The sequence below is a fragment of the Bufo gargarizans genome, chromosome 2 (assembly GCF_014858855.1).
Source record: "Bufo gargarizans isolate SCDJY-AF-19 chromosome 2, ASM1485885v1, whole genome shotgun sequence".
Classification (NCBI taxonomy): domain Eukaryota; kingdom Metazoa; phylum Chordata; class Amphibia; order Anura; family Bufonidae; genus Bufo; species Bufo gargarizans.
The window spans coordinates 509514598-509537979 of NC_058081.1; positions in this window are offsets into that span (position 1 = coordinate 509514598).

A 23382-nucleotide genomic window follows, 5' to 3' on the forward strand; every position below is an offset into this window, starting at 1 on the left:
AAGCTTCAAAGAATTTAGGTCCTGCTAGGGACTGGTTGCTTTGGTCGTCGATGATGGCATACATTTTTACTGCCTTTTCTGGTAGTCCCTCTGGGTAGACCTTGATAAGGCATATTCAGGCACAACATTTCTCACTCTGGCCCTCCCCACATACGTCCAAGCATGAGCAGGAAACAGCGGTGGCTGTGTTAGCATGATCCTGGGGCTCCCCGCCATGACTTGGAGCAGTACTGGTGGCGACGGCAGTCGGTGAATCTATGGCGAGTGGGATTGGGTGCATAGCTGAGGCATGTCTGTCACTATGACACTCCTCACACTTGATGACAGATTGACAGTCCTTAGCCATGTGCTCCAATGAAGCGCAACATCTGAAACATACCCCAAGCTCGGTGAGGACTTTTTTGCGCTCCTGTATTATTTTCGATTTGTACCTTGAGACTGATGCCGCCCGTATTTCTTGCAGACTGTATGGTAGCTTCACGACGATTGGGTTCACTTCATGGGCTGTATCCAGGAAGCACAGCCCGGACAGACGAGGGTCTCTTTTGGCAAGCTCCAATTCCATGAGCAGATCACTTAAATCCTGAAGCTTATGGACATCCTTAAGATTGATCTTTGGGACGTTCTGCAGTCTCTTGAATAGGGCCTTCTCTATTGCTTCTGCTGTCAAGGGTACGTTCGAGTCTCTGCCAGGCGGCAACGAGACCTGCTTCTGCTTGTTCCACAAAGACAGTTCTGAGGCTTTTGATACGATTTGTGGAGCCTGGGCCCAGCCATTTGATCAAAAGGTCAAGCTCCTGCTCTGCGGTTAAGTTGAGGTTGGCAATGGCGGCTTTGAAGGTTGCCTTCCAAGCTCTGTAGCTCTCCGCACGGTCATCAGATTTTGAGAGACTGGTGTTGATTAGCTCTCTGCTCACCATAAACCTGGCAAACTCAAACATATATGATTTCTCACTGCTTGTTGCCATGACAACTTGTGATGCCCCTGGGGCATATGGGCTGCCTGGCGTTAAAGGGTGAGATGCTTTCGGGTAGAATAATGTTGCTGCAGGGTTGAGCTGTGGTTTAGCCTCTGTACATTCTGATGGCTGCTGCTTGAGCTGTGGAGGTAGGCCAGAAAACACCATCTTGCTATAATAACTGTCTTTGAGAGGGCACATCTGGGTGACGGTTATTAGGTTGCTCTTGGCACTGCCGGTAGAGCTGGCTTGGAGGTTTCAGTGTTGTCGGTTTGGACAGTACTGCAAACTAGGGGTGGTGCAGAGCACTGATTCAGTACATAGTCACTGGTGCGATCAACTAGATCATCTATCTCCTGTGGTGGCAAGCAGACTGCATCAAGACCTTGGATGCAGTCCATTGCTTGCTCAAGTAATCCCACTTTAGCTAATGCAATTTCCTCTTCCATCTCTGATTCAATAATCTTTATCTGAATCTCTGCTTCAGCCATCTTGGCCTCTGCTTCTGCTCTTGCAAGAGCTTTCTTTTCAATAAAGGAACATCTCACTTTGAATTGCTCTGCATTTATGCGGGCCTCTAGTATTATGTCACTCAGGGCTGAGCATCTTGAGAACGAGGATCTGTATGACCGAGAGGAATGTTTAGATGAATTTGATCTGTGTGATCTAGTTTCTTGCAAATGAGAGATATGGAGTTCCGCTTTATCTTTAACCCCTTCACGACTGCAATCTGTATATATACGTGATAGCTGCACATACCCCGTGCAGCTACCACGTATATATACGTTCTGGCAGCTCTTTAATCCAAGCGCTGCAAAGCGCTTGGATTAAAGCTTCTGCCCCTGCCCTGTATGCTGTCACGGACAGCATACAGTGCAGTAATGCCGGCAAGGGACCAATCAGAGTGGCCCCTTGCCGGCAATCGATCCGATCCGATCGCTGTGTGAAAAAAATGCCGGTTTCAGGCTCTGATCTGCGGTCTGCAGATCAGAGCCTGAAATCGGTAATGTGTCCTGAAGCCCCCGTGCCCCCTTGAAGCCCCCGATCTGTGCCCCGTTCTTGTCCTGCCCCCCCCCCCCGATGCGGTCCGCCCCCTCCTGCCCCGACCTGCGCCCCCTTCTTGTCCATCATCTTCTCCTGCTACTTCCTCCCGATGCGGTCCGCCCCTTCCTGCAGCCCCTTCCTGTAAGTAATGAAATGCTGCCCCCCTCTCCTCTCCCCAGTTTCCAGCGATGCCCCGTCCCCAGCCCCCGATGCGGTCCCCCTTCTGTGTGTGATGGCGGCGGCTCCATTCCTGAGCCGCCGCCATCAGCAGCGTGTGTCAGCTCTATGCTGACACTGCTGTAACCCCATAGATGCCGCAGTAGCGGCATCCATAGGGTTAATAGAGGAAGAGGGCTCCCTCTCTCTCAACCATCAGGGTTGCTGCGATCGCAGCGCCCGATGGTTGCCATGGCAACCGGACGCTTTGCAAAGGCGTCCGGTTGCCATGGTATAGGCGTCCAGTGCTGCCACCTACAGGCATCTGATTGTATTATACTTTGCAATGCAAGAGAATTGCAAAGTATAGTACAACCATCAGCCCCACTGGATCTTCAAGATCCAAGAGGGAACTGATAAAAAAAAAAAAAAAAAGTGAAAATAATAAAAGTAAAAAAAAAAAAAAAATAAATGTAAAAAATAAATTTTCTTTTCCTATAAAAAAAAAAAAAAACACACATATTAGGTGTCACCGCGTCCGTAACGACCATCTCTATAAATATATCACATCATCAACACCGTCCAATAAACACCATAAAAAATAAAAACGGTGTAAAAAAATAAGCCATTTTTGTCACCTTACATCACAAAAAGTGCAACACCAAGCGATCAAAAAAGGCGTATATACCCCAAAATAGTACCAATCAAACCGTTACCTAATCCCGCAAAAAATTAGCCCATATTTAAGACAATCGCCCAAAAAATAAAAAGCTATGGCTCTCAGACTATGGAGACACTAAAACATCATTTTTTTGGTTTCAGAAATGCTATTATTGTGTAAAACTTAAATAAATAAGAAAAGGTATACATATTGGGTATTGCCACGTCCGTAACGATCTGCTCTATAAAACTGTCACATGACCTAACCCCTCAGATGAACGCTGTAAAAAAAAAAAAAAAAACTGTTCCAAAACAGCCAATTTTTGGCCACCTTGTCCCATAAAGTGTAATAATGAATGATCAAAAAATCCTATGTACCCAAAAATGGTACCAATAAAAACCTCAACTCTTTCTGCAAAAAATGAGCCCCTGCACAAGACGATCGGTAGAAAAATAAAAAACATATGGCGTTCAGAAAACCAATCCAGCAAAATCTGCCTTCCAAAAACCGTATGGCATTCCTTTCCTTCTGCGCCCTGCCGTGTGCCCGTACAGCAGTTTACGACCACATGTGGGGTGTTTCTGTAAACCGCAGAATCAGAGTAATAAATATTGAGTTTTGTTTGGCTGTTAACCCTTAATGTGTTAAAGAAAAAAAATTAATAAAATAGAAAATCTGCTAAAAAAGTGAAATCTAGAAATTTCATCTCCATTTTCCTTTAATTCTTGTGGAACACCTAAAGGGTTAATAACGTTTGTAAAATTGGTTTTAAGTAACTTGAGGGGTGTAGTTTTCAGTAATTGGGTCATTTATGGGGGTTTCCACTATGTAAGCCCCACAAAGTGACTTCAGACCTGAACTAGTCCTTAAAAAGTGGGTTTTGGAAATTTTCTTAAAAATTTTAAGAATTGCTTCTAAACTTCTAAGCTTTGTAATGTCCTAAAAAAATAAAATAACATTTCCAAAATGATGCCAACATAAAGTAGACATATGGGGAATGTTATGTAATAAATATTTTATGAGGTATCACTTTCTGTTTTCGAAGCAGAGAAATTGAAGTTTAGAAAATTGCAAATTTTTAATTTTTTTTGGTAAATATGGGATTTTTTCATAAATAAAGGTGATATATATTGACTCAAATTTATGACTGTCATGAAGTACAATGTGTCACGAGAAAACAATCTCAGAATGGCGTGGATAAGTAAAAGTGTTCCAAAGCTATTACCACATAAAGTGACGCATGTCAGATTTGTAAATTTTGACCTGGACATTGGGGCATCAATGACCCTTGGTCATGAAAGGGTTAACATCCAGCACCATGGCGTCTCTTTGTCTGTCTATAGATTCTGCCTTGGTCAGTTCTGATAGGGCTTCATTGATAGAGTCTTTTAGAAAGGTTAGATACCTTGTGGACATTCCCTTGTATCTTTCATGAGCTGTGTTCAGCTGCCCAACGGCAACTTGTAAGCTTGTGGCATCACCTGAGGAGGATTTAAGTGACATGAGGGAGGAAACTCGTTCCCATAGCTCTTCCAGGTTATCACATAGCTCATCTTTCATGGCGTTATAGTTTTCAATAACCTTTATCGTCGATTTGAGAGAGCGTCTTGGTCTCACGACTTGGTCTGCTGGAAGTGTGGATTCTGCTTCCTGCTCTTCATAATGATCAATATCAGGTTGCATTTGCTTTATTTCATTACTGGGGAACTGTGCAAAGTCCTTTTTGGCCATTTTTCCTTAAGGTGTGCTGTCTCTTTAAGAGAATGAACTTTTGAATTGGGGGCTGAAAATCGCAGCACGGTTCCGATAAGGCACCTTGACAAAATTTCTAAGGTGTTTTAAGTGAATTTCGGGGTTTTGAGGTGACCACGGCAACGTAAGGAGATATGCAGCAAGTCTCTATAAGGGGTATAATTTGAGGGAGACCCCGCGTGCATAAACAGTTCTTCCATTATGCAAGAAAAGGTTAATATAGGACGTAGAAAATGGATTGATGAGTTGTGGAGGACTTCCAGGCGAGGGTATAGATACTGCAGATGTGCAGTGCTTAGGCTTGTCGGACATGCACTGTAGTCGGGCAGATTTTCTGCAAGTGGGCCTGTTGCTAGGGAGATTCCTGAGTGTGGTACTGGACTTTGAGGGAATCTGTAGCCGGGGTATGGACTTTAAGGCAGTTTTTGACTGTTCTGTCCCCACATGAAGGCGAATGAAGATATAACTGATAATGGCTGCGTGAGTACCTACCTTCATATCTAAGCAGTGGAGCAGACCGGACTGGCAGATGCTCGGGTTAGATGGATCCAAAACATTGATACGGGAATTAAATCAGCGTGGGTTTATTTGATCCAAATACAGCGACAACAATGATACAATACTGTAATGTAGTAGTGAATTGATGCTGTTCTGTTGGTGTCTTTCCTGAGGCTAACTGCTGGTCACAAACTGGTGCCTTCACTAACCCAAAAATGTTAGAATATCCAGTTACACAGCTATGCAGCACTGAAAATGGCTGCAGGAAGTGACATGGACTGAGGCAGCTAAAACCACGCCAAGCAGAAAAAAAACTTTACTAGCAAGAGCAGAGGCGCACAGCATACAATTCTGGCCAGCAGATGGCGGCAACAAAACAATACATAGAAACAACAAGGTGAAAGAAGAATTAATAATACAGTGTTCGATTAAATATGAGGAGAACAGCACACCACAGACCCTGGGTCATCTGCCATTTGCCCAGGGTACCAGCCTTCTGAGAAAGAGAGGGACAGCTAGTTCAAGCCTTTCCTCAGCATGGATCTAGTGAAGCCAGCCCTATGCCTCGCCTGTATTGTTTTGCACTTGAGTTCCTCAAGTAAAGACGCACACTGGTTTACTGCAGATCCTGAATCTCTGGACTTATTTCCCATTGGGGTGCACCACACCTTGCCATCTCCTCCGGAGAGCAGCAAAACATGGCGACCGGCCTTGGGGTCACCTCAAACCTGGTCACTGCAACATTATGCAATAAGAGATTTTAACATTTGGGTGCAACTTCATGTTAGTATATTAGGATGTGACAATTTGCAGTTTTGTAATCCTTTTGCACTAAAACCACTCCTACTAACTAGCATAGCCACACCTTTTAATTGCAGACACATCCCCTAAACAATTTTTTTTGCCATGCTTTTACTACTTCTTATGTGGTGACATCAGTACCTCTTCTGACATGTCTGTTTAGTAAGTACTGTACTAACACGACATTGATTTTAATGGGACTGTGTAATGCTTCATTTTCCCTGTGGGGGCACTGCAGGGAGATTGAACACTTGCTGCCAGATTCCCTCATACCTTAAATTGGATCACTAGAAGAAAAAGATTGTCCAAAGTAAACAACCCCTTTAATTTAGCATTTTACACTTTTCAATCTACCAAAAATTTGAGCTTTCTTTGCCACATGGTTGATATGAAAAATGAAGCTGAATCAACCTCTATATTAAGCCGTATCATATTGTACTGCCAAGAGCGTCTGCCAAATAGAAAGTAAAACAAATCTGTCCATTAGCTAAAATGAGCTACCACTGAAGGCCTCCTGAAAGAATATCCTTATTTTATTTATCTCCCGTAGAAGTGTTGTGACATTTGCAGATGATTGAAACGCACAGCTGTAGCACTTTTGCTGCTGCACAAAATAGATGCATGCAACGTCTTATACATATATGTATATATATACTATGAGGATGATTTATGGCATGCCAAATAATGAGCGATTCTGGATTACTGAATAGACCGTGGCACTAGCTTCAGCTGCGGATCAGGCTAATTGCCACAATTTTTTCAGTTTTTATTGTTTTAACCTTCGATTTCGACATAATTTTTTTTTTTTACTGTAGATTATTACTAATATTGCATTGGAAAAATCTGCCTATATTTTTCAGCCAAAAGCACTGTATGATTATATTTAGAATAAATATATATATATATATATATATATATATATATATTATTTTTTATTTTTTTTTCTAAACAATAATCGCAAAAGGTAGAAAATATTATAATGAAAATCTACTACATGATTCCCTGGAGATATCTATTTTATCTCACCCTACTTCTACCTTTCAGCCAGCTATACACACGAGAACTTTTGACAGATACTGTAGCTACATGTATTTCTCCAAATCCTGCCCCCAAGCATGCATGTATTGTGAATGGTAGATGAGAGAAAGCCTCTGCCAGACACTTTTATTGTGCAGTTTATCTCCCCGAGACTAAAAGGATAAGACATGTTGAAATCCAACATGGTCAGTCCTTCTCTCCATCTGACATCTGTCATCGGGGGAGAGCTGGGAGGTCCCATTACATGTACATCTAAGGCCACTTTTACACTAGCGTTTTTGCTGGATCCGGCAGGGTTCAGCAAAAACTCCACCGTTACTGATAATAATGCAACAGTCTGCATCCGTTATGAACGGATCCGGTTGTATTATCTTTAACATACCCAAGACGGATCCGTCATCAACTCCATTGAAAGTCAATGGAGAATGGATCAGTTTTCTATCGTGGCAGATTGTGGCAGAAAAAAAATACGGATCCGTCCCCATTGACTTGCATTGGAGGTAATGTCGGATCCGTCTTGCTCCGCATCCCAGGACGTAAAGAAAACCACAGCATGCTGCGGTTTGCTCTCCGGTATGAGAACTGAATGGAATGCATTTTGGAGCATTCCATTCTTTTCAAATACGTTTTGTCCCCATTAACAATGAATGGGGACAAAATGGAAGCGTTTTTTTCCAGTATTGAGACCCTATGATGGATCTCAATACTGGAAAATGTTAACGCTAGTGTGAAAGTAGCCTAATATGTATGGTCAGATTTAGACTGCTTTATCTGCAGCAAAAGTCAGTGAAGTCCTGCCCTTTGATAAAGGCCTCTTTCACACATGCATATTTGCAATCTGTACATGGCCTGGATTTTATGTACCATATTCTGCTGCTAATGCTAAAGGGGTTGCGCAATAGTTTTATATTGACGACCTATCTTCAGGATAGGTCCTCAATATTTGATCAGTAGGGGTCTGACACCTGGAACCGCCACTGATCAGCTGTTTAAAGAGCGGGTGGCGCTTTGAGGTGACCCTTTAAAAAAGGTAACGGGCAAACAAAGCACAGTTGCTCTAAGTGGCAATATTTAGAAGTGGTGAGCCTGAGAAATGTTGGAAGTTGTAGTTCTCTTATACTCCTTTATACTCTCTGAATTGTCTTCTGATATCCCATAATAACAGCCTGGACATGATGTTGTTGTTCTCTCCTCTTATACCCCTTCCTGAAATATCCTCTGATATCCCATAATACCTGACTGGGCATGCTTGGAGTTGTAGTCCTCACTATTTATACCCCCTTGCTGAAATGCCCTCTGATGTTGCATAATAATAACCTGTACATACTAGGAGTTGTAATCCTCATACCTCCTTCCTGTAATATCCTCTGACATCACCTGATTACGGCCTGGACAAGTTGGGAGTTATAGTTCTCTCGTCTTATACCTTATCCCTGTAATGTCCTCTGATATCACATAATGACAGCCTGGATATGCTGGGAGTTGTATTCCTCTCATCTTATGCCTCCTCCCTAAAATGTCCTGTGATATCCCATAATAATGACCTGGACATGCTTGGAGTTATAGTTATCTCCTCTTATCTCTCCTCCCTGTAACAACCTGTGATGCTGGTATATAGATTACTTTTTCCATTCTGTGTGTTGTATCATCACCCACTGTCCCAGCTATGGTGCCCTCCTTTTGGGGGTTAAGAAAGTGGTCACCCTACTTTATGCACTTTGTATCCCAAATGGTTGTATATTGACCACCAATAGTTAACATTGGCAGTCTTAGCCATAGTTCACAGTGTGATCTCCCACACCGTTGGCTAGTGAGAACTTAGCTAAGCAGAGCTGGAGGCAAGACCTGTATGTGTGAGTTCCTGCAAGGCCCACAGTGAAGCCTGATCCAGGGAAACACCATTCCTGAGACTGAAAACTGCCATAGAACATCTGTACAAAACACCTAAACGTGGGAGATAAGGAGAACAGATATTTTTGAAGGTTTAGTACCATTTCAGAGGCCATGCCTGGAAGACAGTAAGGTATCGCTTTACGACAAAAGACCTTACTGCTTGTGGATAGGGTATATTTGTGTGGTGCCCACCACACTTTGAGATAGACTGGCTATCCAGATCTAAGATCTGCACCCTCCAACCTGGAAATTGCAGAAAGAGTTAATGAGAACGGGATTGCATGCCTGCAGTTATTTGGAAACACTCCAAAGTATATTCAGAGAGATACATGGAGTACTACTACAACCATTATTGTTGCTGCCTATACACAGCCCTTGGGAAATCCTACTTTGTGATATACCTTGTGATTATTGCTGTTGAAGCAACTTCTTCTCTCATCATCAACTCAGTAAAGAGAGTCTTTATTGCTACCAAATGGGCCTGGTTATTGACTTACAATCAATCCGTCAGCCACTGCATCTGCCCTCCTGCCTTGCGCCCATTTACCTAACATCAAGGGCACCCCACCTAACATCAGGAAGTAGCCTCCAATACCAGGGAAGAAAGGGTGAGCCATGCTTTTAGTGCACATCCCCGGGGAGCCTTAGAGCGAGAAAAGCCACCGTGACAACTTCTATCAGTGGCACAACTACCACTCCCCAACTCCTACCTCCCCCCCACTCAGCATTTTCTGCAGATCCACATTCTAGAATAATTCTAGAATAATATAGAATAATATTATATCCAGGACCAAGATCTGCACACTTGATGTTTACTAGATTAAAAAGCACATTTACGCAGGATAGAAGTAGACCAACTGCAGTGGGCCCTCACATATGCCTAGGGGTACTTTGAAGTCTGAACATTTTCCTCTGTTTCCCCTATGCAAAGTTACCAACTCATTACTTTATTTTACTTTCTAGGGTTAACTTGCACCGACTTATACTGTTTAATACTGTGTAACTGCATTTTATATGTTTGTTAAGACATACTTCCACTGTTTTTGCACAGCACTGTGGAAACGGATAATGAATACTGAGAGACTTTTGGGACTTACTAGCTAATAATGAGAAGCTGGTCAATTTTCACAATCACCATAAGGTTTAAACAAGAGTATGTTTTGAAGGGGGGAAAAAAGACAAATATCTGAAGACTTGTTTTTGTCTAGAGATACTGTTGTGTCATTGCCATTGAGTATTATTGAAGCTCTAATATAAGTCTATGAGAGGTGATAACTATAAAATTGTATATGTTTGGGTTGTGTTTCTCCACTCCACCCCTCCCACTAGAAGGTTCTAGTTCAGCTAGAAATTCTATATAAGGAGAGCAGCCAGAGCCCTTGTGTTCTGCAGTCAGGCATCAGTGCTTAGAAAAAAGGATTCTGACAGAGTGACCAGAAGAAGACACTGAGATGAGGATGCTGAGCCACAGACCATGGTTCACCAGCCCTGTGACCAAGGAGCCAGCCGGACTACTGAGCCACAGACCATGGGCCTTCAGCCTTTGGCCAGGATACCAACCATCAGAGAGAGGGACAGCTAGCTCAGGCCTTTCCTTAGCATCAAACCCTTCTTCTGCCCAGAAGGATACTGGAGAAGCCAGTCCAGTGTCTTGCCTGTATTGTTCCTCCAGTAAAGAATCACACTGGTTTAATATTGCAGACCCTGACTCTATGGACTTTCCTATTGGGGTGCACCACGTCTTACCATCCCTTCCAGAGAGTAGCAACACATAGTGACACATTGACTGCACCAAGGCCATTTCACTGCTGCTTAAACGCTTGCGCCACCATTAAAGGGCATCTGTTAGCAGATTTGTACCTATGAAACTGGCTGACCTGTTGCATGTGCACTTGGCAGCTGAAGGCATCTGTGTTGGTCCCATGTTCATAAGTGCCAGCGTTGCTGAGAAAAATGATGTTTTAAGATAAGCAAATTAGGCTCTAAGAGCAACGAGGGCATTGCCATTACACCTAGAGACTCTGCTCTTTCTGCAACTGCCTCTCTTCTGCACTTTGACAGGGCTAGACATGACGGTTACACTACCTGACCCTGCAATCAAAGTTGAGAGTGTGCGGCAGTTGCAAAAAGAGCTGAGCCCCTAGGAGTAACAGCAGTGCCCCTGTTGCTTCTAGAGGCTCATTTTCACGCTCTAATGTGGGAGGGAAACCCCACGCCGAACATAGGAGGGAAAGGGGAAAGGAAATAAGGCCTGAAAACTAAGGAAGGAAGATGGACATCTCCTAGTTAAAACCCTAACCAAAGCCATGACTGCATAATCAGATGATAAAAATCAAAGTACAATGACAAATAAACAATGCATAACAGAGAAAAAAAACAGGGAGGGTAGACAAAATGGGAGGGGCAATACTGGCCTCCGTGTCTTTAATAAAATCATGACTTTACGTCATAAAATAGGAAAATCATGTAATTTTATTACACGACACGGAGGCTCCTATTGCGAGTTTAAAGCTGACCTACAACCGAAGAAAAAACGTGAACAGTAGGCCTGAAATAAAACTCACAGAATGTAGATACACAAGACCAATCCACCATCTTCATAATATCCTCCAAATGCGCTCCAGCCACCGCCATAGAGGTCGCGGAGGCTCCTCTAGTGGAATGAGCAGTGAAAATCGCAGTATCCACACCTGCCAAAGCCATAACCCATTTCACCCAACGGGCCAAGGTGATAGTGGAGACCGGATGGAAAGGACGCAAGGACGAGAAGAAGTGGAACGATGAGAGGCCTTACGAGCCTCATATTCCTGAAGACACGACACTGGACAAAGAGCCGGAGAATCTGGGAAACTGGGGTACGAAACCGACCGAATACTGGTTTTGGTGCGACGCGAGATGTTGAACGTGACTCCCTCCGGAGTAAACAAACGAGCGTCGTGATCCAAAGCGCGAACGTCCGACACCCTTTTGCACGATATCAAGCAGAATAAAGAAACCAGCTTGGCTGCAAGTTGACGGAGAGAAAGGTCCGCATTAGACGGCCACGAGGAGAACAAGGTAAGCACCAAAGAGACGTCCCAAGTTGAAGAGAAACGAGGCCTGGGAGGGCGGGATAGGCGGGAACCCTTGAGAAGTCTGCAAACAAGAGGGTGTTGACTGGCAGGACACCCACCAAACCCTTGATGAAACGCGGAAATGGCAGAACGGTACAAATTGATGGTACGGTAAGCCTTACCGTCCTCAAAAAGTGAAGCAATAAACTGAAGAACTTCGGTCACAGGACATGATACGGGATCCAGGTGCCTAGCCAGGCACCAATCAGCCCAAGACCTCCAGGCCGATCGATAAGCTCGTCTGGTTCCCGGCGCCCAAGCTTCATCCAAAAGACGTCGAGCTGTTTCCGAAATTCCAGCGATGTCCCAGGGTTCCCTGAAATTCTGCATGCCAGGAGCTGAAGGGAGCCGTCGAGGATGAGAGGGTGACCCAGACCCGCTGGATCCAACAAGAGGTCCGGCAAAACCGGAAGAAGTAGAGGGCACTGGATCAGGCATTCCATAAGCTGAGGGAACCACGACTGCATGGGCCAAAACGGAACTATGAGCACAAGATCCGCTCCCTGGCGGCGGATCTGAGATAATATTAGAGACACCATCGCAAACGGGGGAAAAGCGTAAGCGAGGTGGCTGGTCGAATCCTGGAGGAACGCATCGACTGCTTCCGTGTCCGGATCTGGACGCCAGCTGTAAAAGCGTGGAAGTTGGGCGTTCAAACGGGATGCAAAGAGGTCTAAAGAGAATGGACCTCAATGGGAAGATATGGATGAGAACACCGTGCAATCTAACTTCCAATCTCCCGAGTCCGAAAGGAAACGTGAGCTCCAGTCTGCGTGAGTATTGTGGAGTCCTGGTAAATACTCCGCCGTAACTGTGATTTCTCTGGCCAGGCAGAATGTCCAGAAATCCCGAGCCAATCTGGACAGAATCGCTGAATGTGTGCCTCCCATGGCATTGACATACCGAACTGCGGAAATGTTGTCCATCCGCAGTCTGATGCAAATCTTGGACAAGCTGCTCGCAAAACTGCGAACTGCAAAAGAACCCGCCAGAAGTTCCAAGGCATTGATGTGGAGCTTGGATTCCTCTGGAGACCAGGGCCCTCCTGTCATCACACCCTCGCAGTAAGCACCCCAGCCGAGAAGGCTGGCATCCGAGTCTATTGTGAAGTCCGGATGGGGACCAACTATGGCCTTCCCATTCCAGGTCTCCAAGTTGTGGATCCACCACATCAGTTCTTCTCTGGTGTCCTCGTCCAGGGTGACTAAATCCGCGTAAGACGCTCCCGCATGGAGGTGAGCAATCTTGAGACGCTGCATGCCACGGTAGTGCAAGGGAGCCGGAAACACAGCCTGAATGGACGAGGAGAGGAGACCTATGACTCGGGCAAGATGTCGTAAGGGAACCTGTTGGAGAGACAGAGTATGAAGAAGTTCCTTGCGGATGGCACGAACCTTGGCAGACGGAAGGCTGAGAGACACTGTGGAAGAATCGATAGTGAATCCCAAAAATTCTATGGACTGGGCCGGAGTAAGTGACGACTTCTCCAAATTGAGGAGGAATCCCAGCCGGGATAACAGGTCCATGGACCACTGTAGATGGGTCAGAAGAACAGAAGGATTCTGGGCCAATATAAGGATATCGTCCAGATAAATAATCAGACAAATTCCTTGACTGCGGAGATAGGAAATTACCGGACGAAGGAGCTTGGTAAAACACCAAGGGGCGGAAGAGAGACCCAAGGGTAGACAGGTGAACCTCCATATCTCCGAGTCCCAGAAAAAACGAAGGAGATCCCTGGATGGTTCGGCCACCGGACCATCAGGTAGGTGTCCTTCAAGTCTAATTTGACCATCCAATCCCCCTGGAGGAGCAAATCCCTGAGGAGGTGGATCTTGAAGTGCCGATATTTTACAAAAGCGTTTAGTGCCCTGAGATTGATAACGGGTCTCATCTGGCCTCCTTTTTTGGCCACCAAGAACACACTGCTGATAATACCTTCCGAGGAAGGAGGGGGCCGCTCTATGGCGCCCTTATGACACAGGGCTGACAGTTCCTCATGTAAAAGCAGGTGTGATGAGGCTGGGAGAACCGTAGGATACGGGGACGGAATCTGGATGTGGGGGCAAACTAACTCTATGAGAAACCCCTGGACAGTCGAAAGGACCCATGGGTCTGCCGTGATGGTTTTCCAAACAAGGGAAAAAAGACGGAGCCTGCCCCCTACACAAGGAGTCAAAGAAAACGGTGACATTAGACTTACTGAAAGGACGTCTGGAAGATGAACCTCTGGCTCCATGTGAACGCCAAGACGAACCTCGGGAGGGGAAGAAAGCGGGCGGTTGACGGAACTCCTGGTTGGAGGGTCGATAGGAAAAGGAGCCTCTGCCGGACCCGCGGGTCTGGTATGATGAGCGGCCGGACAGGCGGCCCCTAGAGCTGCCGGCCCTGTTAGAGACCCGTCCTTGGAACACTCTCTTCATGGATGTTTGAGCCTTATCGAGGGCAGTGAAGGCTCCCACAAATCGGGAAAGATCCTTAATGAAGGAATCCCCAAAGAGCAATCCCTGATCCTCTTTGCCTGTCTCCGTCAGGGCTAAATTGGATAACTTAGGCTCTATTTTAAAGAGGATTGCTTTACGACGCTCAATCGAGAGTGAAGTATTCACGTTGCCCGTGATACACACAGCACATTGTACCCATCCCCGGAGTTCTTCCAGGTCTACCAGAGTCTTCTGGGTTCTGGCTGACTCAGTCAATTCAAATATTTTTGTCAATGGGCCCAAAAGGTCCAATAATTTGTCCTGACAGGACTTTAGGGCCGATTCCACCCAGTATACAAGACAAGTGGTATTGTACAGCGTCCATATATACAGGATAGGAGCAGATACTGAGAATTATATCCAGTATACAGGACACGAGAAGTGGTACTGTGCAATGTCCATATATACAGAATAAGCGCAGATAGTGAGAACTACACCCAGTATACAGGACAAGAGAAGTGGTACTGTACTGTGCAGTGTCCATATATACAGAATAAGAGCAGACACTGAGAATTAAACCCAGTATACAGGGCAGTGGCGTACCGCCCATAGAGGCAGACCACGCCATTGCTATAGGGCCCGCGGCACTGGGGGGCCCGGAGCGCAGAGAAGGCCCCGCCCACACGTTAGAACGCAGCCGGCCAGCCGCAGCTGAATAACATAAGATTTACAGGGGGGCGGAGCGGAGGCCGGCGACTCGGCGAGAGGAGAGGCCCTGTGTGACGCGCACTGGGCAGGCGAAGTGAGGAGGGGCCGGGGGAGCGGCTTCAGTTGAGGTGCTCACTGTGACCTCCTGCGTCGGATCTCGCGAGATGACGCAATGACGCGGCGCAGGAAGGCACAGTGAGCGATCCTGTACCAGGATGCCACAAGCTGTCCTTAGAGAGGTAAGTATTAATTTTTTTTATTTTTTATGTTCCCTAATCCCTACGTTCTACCCTTATTGCAGAGGCACTGGGGACAAGAGAAGGGGACCACTGACTGTACTCAGTCAGTGGACATCATAGTATTAATAAGAGTGAAGAGACGAGTCGACCATTATATTAATAATAAAGAGGGGGACATTATATTATTGATAAAGAGGGGGCCATTACATTAATAATAAAGACGGGGACATTATATTATTATTAATATAATGGCCCCCTCTTTGTTATTAATATAATGGCCCCCTCTTTATTAATATAATGGCCCCCACTTTATTATTAATGTAATGGCCCCCTCTTTGTTATTAATATAATGGCCCCCACTTTATTATTAATGTAATGGCCCCCTCTTTGTTATTAAAGAGGGGCCCATTATATTAATAATAAAGAGGGGCCCATTATATTAATAATAAAGAGGGGGCCATTATATTAATAATAAAGTGGGGGCCATTATATTAATAACAAAGTGGGGGCCATTATATTAATAACAAAGTGGGGGCCATTATATTAATAACAAAGTGGGGGCCATTATAATATACAGGGGGAATAATATTATGGGGAATGGGGGACTATCTGGCTCTAGCACAATATTGGGGGGCAGCAGGATGAGTTGTTGAGACACCAGGAAGGAGAGGTTTATAGTAAAGTGAGGAACCTAAAAAAAAATTCTGTGAAACTCTGCAGAGACGAGAAGCGGCTGAAAGAAGGTGTCATGGCGGTCTTATCTCTGGATGAAGACGTTGAGAAAAGTCTACATCACAGGAGACGTCACTGGATGTAACAGGTATGGGGCGGCATTCTCCTGTAATAATATTATCCATGCACATATCTGTTTCTCGGTAGGGTAAGGGGTATATAGAATTTGACCCACACTGCCTCAGCCCGGCCCCAGAGTTCAGGTAACACTGTGTGTGTTCTGAATTCTGGGGCCTCACACCCATCTACATTATCTGTACTCAGAGAGTTATCACTGTGTTACATAGGACTGCTAGTGATCTACTACAGTATTTGTTAAAAGGGGCGTGCCCGGGGTAGGGGGGGGGGGGGAGTAGGAAGAAAGCACACTGTCCTGAGAATTTGGGGGGGGGGGGGCATTAGGGGTTGGGGGGCTCATAGAGGACAGTGTGCTTTCCTCCTACACCTACTCCTTCCTAACAACCCCCCCCCCCCCCCCGGGCATTTTGGAGGGCATTAGGGGTTGGATATTAACCCCTCTAACTCCTTGCTGCTAATGCTGAGTGTGCACATAGCCACCAAATGATATTTCACCAACCAGCCAAACCCCCCCCCCCCCCCCACACACACACGCACAAACACATGCGCATATGTGCACACTCAGCAGCAAGGAGTTAAAGGGGTTTGGGGTAAGAGAAGTGATGACAAAATGGCGCAGGTAGCAAAGGGGTTAAGATGTGGGGGATGGCTTACGTCCGGCTTTAGCACAGTGGACAGAGGCAGGAGGAGTGATGTGTATGCGCTCCTGCGCTGCACTCGCTCAGTTGTGTGGCATACATATTGCGCCCTGTGTCCACTCTGCTAAAGCCTGGCAAGTGACATGCCCATTGTATGAAAATATAAAAAAATAAAAATGTTTATCCCTAACAGTTTCTGTAGGTCATGTATAAATTTATTTAATGGGGGTGTGGCATGGGAGGAGCCAGGTCAGGAAGTGGGAGGGGCCATGGTGGGTAGTGGGCGGGGTTAAGGGGCCCAATTCAGATTTTTGCTATGGGGCCCAGTGATTTCTATGTACGCCCCTGATACAGGGCAAGAGAAGTGGTACTGTGCATTGTCCATATATACAGGATAGGAGCAGATACTGAGAATTAAACCCAGTATACAGGGCAAGAGAAGTAGTACTGTGCAGTGTCTATATATACAGAGTAATAACAGATACCGAGAATTACACCCAGTATACAGGACATGAGAAGTGGTACTGTGCAGTGTCCATATATACAGAAGAAGAACATATACTGAGAATTATACCCAGTATACAGGACAGAAGAAGTGGTACTGTGCAGTGTCCATATATACTGAATAACAGCAAATACTGAGAATTACACCCAATATACAGAACAAGAGAAGTGGTATTGTGCAGTGTCCATATATACAGAATAAGAGCAGAAACTGAGAATTGCACGCAATATACAAGACAAGAGAAGTGGTACTGTGCAGTGCCCATATATACAGAATAAGAGCAGATACTGAGAATGACACCTAGTAGTGTGGCTCCCATGCTGTGTAAGCGTGGGGGCCATTGACTGAAGGGCAAGTAGTGCAGGAAAGGGTTAATTATAGAGGAGGTCTCGCCGGGCCGAGTGCGCCTCAGGAGGAGGACATATATAGGGTTAACTCCTCCTCCACTTCCTCTTGGTGTGCTCTCAGCCGGCAAAGGTTGAAAGTTTTTCTGCACCAGGTGAAATCATATAATGGCAGAGTTGAACGAAGCGGACCTCCTGGCTCTCCTACAGGAGAAGTTTTCCAGGGAAGGTTCCGCATCATTAGCTCGCCTGCTCTCAGTCAGTGCGCCGGAGAGCTCTGTGTCCCCTCAGGCGGTTGCTGCGCCTCCTGCTGCATGCCCCTTGCGATCCTCGCGCCCCCCTTGCCCGTCTGTCCCCTTCCCCAGTTAGACATCCCAGGCGTGGCCGTGCCTCGTCCAGGGCACCTGCGTGCCGCGGGCCTGCTGCCAGGCAATGCACAGCCCCCATTACATGTTCCCCAGCAGACGGCTTGGCTGTGGCACCCTCGGCTGTGCTGCAGGTTGCACAGCCTGTTTTTCCTCCTGGGGGCCGTGCAGCCTGTTACTGACCCTCCAGGCAGGCTGGCCAGATGATTTGGACGCCAGGCAGTGCCCCCTCCACCTGCTGTTTCTACCCCCCCCTCCAGCCCCCCCGGCATCGGCCTCACAGGGTGACTTACCGGCTCCTGTGGCAGCTCCTGCTCGTTCTGAGTCTGGGGCTGCAATTACTCCTGTTGGTTACCAGAAGGAGCTCTCGTCTGTTAATAACAGCAATGAGGAATTCTTTGAATTTGAAGCTGTCCCTGGCACACCACAAGATAGGATATCATCAAATCCTATAGATGGTAGCACGTTGGTGCGGGGATTTAGCGTAGTCAGTGGGCGCAGTCGTCGGGCGCACGTCGCTCCGCATCTTCATCGGACTCGGTCAGTAGCATATCTCACAGCCGGAGCGCGGTCCATAGGTCTCACAGCCGGAGGTCGGACCACGGTGGGCGGTCACGTCTTGGTCGCAGACACCGCAGTTCCCATGGCTCCAGGAGGCACAGAGATCAGTCGGTTTCCTTGCATTCTCGTGTGGAATCTCATGGTCGTTCTTCCAAGAGGGATCGTCGCAGACAGAGACAAAGTTGCAGGAGGCATTCTCACAGCCCGTCGCAGGTGGCTAGATCTGTGCTTGTGGTTATGGCTCCTAAAGTTCCTGTGCTGCCTTCCTTTCCGGTTCCTGTTTCGGCTGCCGCCACACTGCCGCCAAGTAGTGAATCTGCCTTTTCAGAGGCGTGGGTAGGTGGGAATGTATCTGGTTCTGACGATATGCTGGACGCATTAAAAACATTGGTTGCCAAGTTGGGAAGTTCAGTGGCGACACCAGGGGTGGCCCCTCCACCGCCAGCGAGTGACTGTCGATAAGGAAAAATGTGTAGAGAAATCTGATGATAGGAAGCCCAAAGTCGCCAAGACTCTTCTCAACTGGTTACATGCTTTTTCTATATTGGCTGGGATATATAGTCAGCGTCACCCAGACAAAGCATGAGAATTGTTCACTTATGTTGATTCAATTTATTCGGCCCACAGGTTACATGGTGGTACGGCGTGTGCAGCACGCCAGACCTGCAGGGTATAGCGACAGTGAGGTCACGGTATGGGCAATCGAGGGTTACTCACTTTCCTGAGGAGAACCCTGGGCAGGCATGCGACAGTGAAAGAGAGGCAGACACTAGTTCCTCTGGGGCACACTCTGTAGATAGGGACCAGGCCTGATGGTATGTGAGGTGCCCTGGATGTTATAGGTGTTTTGAGTGCCTTAGGTAAGGTCCCTTTAAGGATCGTGACACCAGTGCCTGTAACGGTGGCACACCGATTTGTAGAAGTAGTAATTGAGGTACACAGATTGTATATTGAACCAAACGTTGCTTTACTTTAGGAAAACAATCCAACTTTGTACAGACAATTACAGTTGTTAATGATGATGCAGTCCCTTGAACAATACTTCACAAGCAGGTTTCCTTTCAATAATGGCAGGTATTAATAATGCAAGATACTTGGAGGGCAAACAGTTAATGCTTTGCAGTACAATGCTGCTCTATCCCCTCAGCTATTCTAGCTGGCTGGATCCCAAGGCCCGGATGCCTAATTGCTGGCTTTAATCCTTGGTATATAAATCCTTCCTCCAGTATAAACCCTTGCTCTTCACTTTATAGTACTTCTGCCCATCAGGTTACTTATCTGTACTTGGTTGTATTATCCTTGCTTGGTAGAGAAACTGCAGGTTGCTCCCAGGAGGTCCATCCCTACTACTGGGGTAATTTTCTGAGCTAACTGAGGTTCACTTGATCTACAGGCAGGCCAGGGTTCTTCACTAGCCTCCTGATCGTAGCTAGCAGCCAGGGCTATCAAGCTGCATGTCAGGAGGAGGCCCTCAGCATATCTCTGGCTGGTGCCTTCTCACTTCTGTCTCCACAGACTCCTGACTATGAACTCCCTCCTCCCTGTCTGGGCCTGAACATTTATACTAGGGGCTCCCTATCTCCCTCTAGTGTCTAGGATGCCTAACTACACCCTAATAGGCCTGCCATGCATAATACAGGAGAAACATTGCATGTAAAAACACATAGAAAATGCATTAAAGTGCACAGTCAGATGTAACATCACTGTCCCTTGTGAGCAGAAGTAACACGTTACCCAATTGACCCTTGTGTAGTGCCCACTCCTACCTAGTGAGACACTACACGTGGTGGCGATATGACGAGGAGTTCAGATGCCGTCTGACATTGAGACCCAAGGTTGGTTGGGCGTCAAAAGTCACGGATGTCTGGATCCAATTAATGATGTCGTCCTGCCCTTCCTCGTCCTTTCAGACACCTCACGCTGCTGGTTCCTATGGCCTCGCAGCAGGAGGTCGACGGCATGGAGCTTGTTGGCTCTTCAACGAAGGTCACTGTCGCTTCTTTGCATCCTGCAAGTTCCGGCATGAGTGCTCCCTCTGTGGTGGGTCCCAATCGGCCCTCAGGTGCTTAAAAAAAAACACTGTCACGGCCAGGGTGGTTCCTACCAGAGCAGAGGACCCCGGTGAACGTGCAAAGGATCCGCCAGTGGCTCGAACGATATCCCAGGCGACAGGAGGCCGTCAGGCTCCCTGAAGGTTTTGAGTTTGGTTTCTGGATTCATCTACTCCATCACTCGGTTGTGTTCACAAGTAATCTGAAGTTTTGGAGCACCCTGGGGAGGCACAGGCGAAAGTAGATAAGGCGGTTGATATGGGTCGTATGGCTGGGCCTTTCGGGGAGCCCTCGTTCAACAATTTACGGGTGTCCCCTCTTGGTGTGGGCCCCAAAAAAGAGCAAGGAAAATTTAAATTAATACACCATTTATCATTTCCAGAAGGGGATTCCGTCAATGATGCGATTCCAAAGGAAGCGGCGGCTGTCTCATATACCTCTTTTGATGCGGCTTTACGTCTAATCGTGAAAGCTGTCCCTGAGACACTCATGGCAAAAACAGACATAGAATCTGCCTTCCGACTTCTGCCGGTCCACCCGGATTGCTTCCATCTGGTTGTCAGTTTAATGGTTTCTTCTACTTTGACATGTGCCTTCCCATAGGTTGCTTCAAGATGTAGAGTGTTTTTTTAGAGTGGGTTGTAAAAGTTGAGACTGGGAACATTTTGGTTGCGCATTAGGCTACTTTCACACTAGCGTTCGGGTGTCCGCTTGTGAGCTCCGTTTGAAGGGGCTCACAAGCGGCCCCGAACGCATCCGTCCAGCCCTAATGCATTCTGAGTGGACGCGGATCCGCTCAGAATGCATCAGTCTGGCAGCGTTCAGCCTCCGCTCCGCTCAGCAGGCGGACACCTGAACGCTGCTTGCAGCGTTCGGGTGTCCGCCTGGCCGTGCGGAGGCAAGCGGATCCGTCCAGACTTACAATGTAAGTCAATGGGGACGGAACCGTTTGAAGATGACACAATATGGCTCAATCTTCAAACGGATCCGTCCCCCATTGACTTTCAATGTAAAGTCTGGACGGATCCGTTCAGGCTACTTTCACACTTAGAAATTTTTTAACAATATAATGCAGACGGATCCTTTCTGAACGGAGCCAACATCTGCATTATATGAGCGGATACGTCTCAGACAGCCCAAATGTGGGCCAAAAGAGTCAAGCGGAAATGTGGGAAAGCTATTGAGGCGCAAATGTTTGCCAAAAGAGTATAGCGGAAATGTGGGACAAATTATTGAAGTGCAAATGTGGTACAACTTGTTTAACCACCTCCCATCCGCACGTTGACTATAAACGTCCGGGAGGTGGTTCTCTATTTCTGAATGGACATTCCAAAACGTCTGTTCAGAAACTGCAGCTGCACGCTGCTGATTGGGTTGCCCGCTGTCAGTGACAGCAGAGCAACCCAGAGAGAAGGCAGGGACAGTGCCCAGGTGTCCCTGCCTTCTGGATCGATGCATACACAGCGCTCACCGAGATGTGACCGCCGGGACCAGAGAGTGCAGGAGCTGTGTGAGGTCTTTCAGAGACCTCGATCAGCCCTGCACTGAGGCTGTACAGCACTGTATTGCGCTGTAACAACCTCTCTAGGGGGTGTATTTCTCCTGTAACTGGGGCTACTATGTCAGCCCCAGTTACAGGACAAATCAACAGTGAAGTAAATGTCCCCCAGAGGTCTTGTTTGACCCTATGGGGGACGAAAAGTGTAAAATAAAAAATAAAAAATAAAGTGTTAGAAAAATAAAATAAAAAAAGGTTTCACATAAAAAAATTCCCAAGTAAGGAATAAAAATAAATAAATAGAAAAATAGAATAAATAAATTCAAATAGATGGTCGGCGCTATAAATATATCACATAATCGACCCAGTTCGATATAGACCATAAAAAATAAATAAATAAATAACCTAAAAAAAAACATGTTTTAGTGTCTCTATAGCTCTTAGAACATGGAGACACTAAAACATCATTTTTTTTGTTTCAAAAATGCTATTATTGTGTTAAAGTGAAATAAATAAATAAAGTATACATATTAGGTATTGTTGCGTCCGTAAAAACCAGCTCTATAAAAATATCACATGACCTAACCCCTCGGGTGAACACCGTAAAAAAAAAAAATAGCAATTTTTGTCACCTTACATCACAAAAAGTGCAACACCAAGTGAGCAAAAAGGCGTATGTCCCACAAAATGGTACCAATAAAACCGTCACCTCATCCCGCAAAAAATGAGCCCCTACATAAGAAAATCGCTCAAAAATTTAAAAAAACTATATTCTCAGAACATGGACACATTAAAACATAATTTTTTCGTTTCAAAAATGCTATTATTGTGTAAAACTTAAATAAATAAGAAAAAGTATACATATTAGGTATCGCCACGTCTGTAACAATCTGCCCTATAAAAATGTCACTTGACCGAACCCCTCAGGTGAACGCTGTAAAAATAAATAAATATAAACTGTGCTAAAACAACCAATTTTTTAGTCACCTTGCCCCATAAAGTGTTATAATGAATGATCAAAAAATCATATGTACCAAAAAATAGTACCAATAAAACTGGAACCTTGTCCCCTAGTTTCCAAAATGGGATCACTTCTTGAGAGTTTCTACTGTAAGGGTGCATCACGGGGGCTTCAAATGGGACATGGCATCTAAAAACCATGTGGAGTTCCTTTTCTTCTGCGCCCTGCCGTGTGCCCATACAGTAGTTTATGACCACATGTGGGGTGTTTCTGTAAACCGCAGAATCTGGGTAATAAATATTGAGTTCTGTTTGGCTGTTAACCATCGATGTGTTAAAGAAAAAATTGGATTAAAATGGAAAAT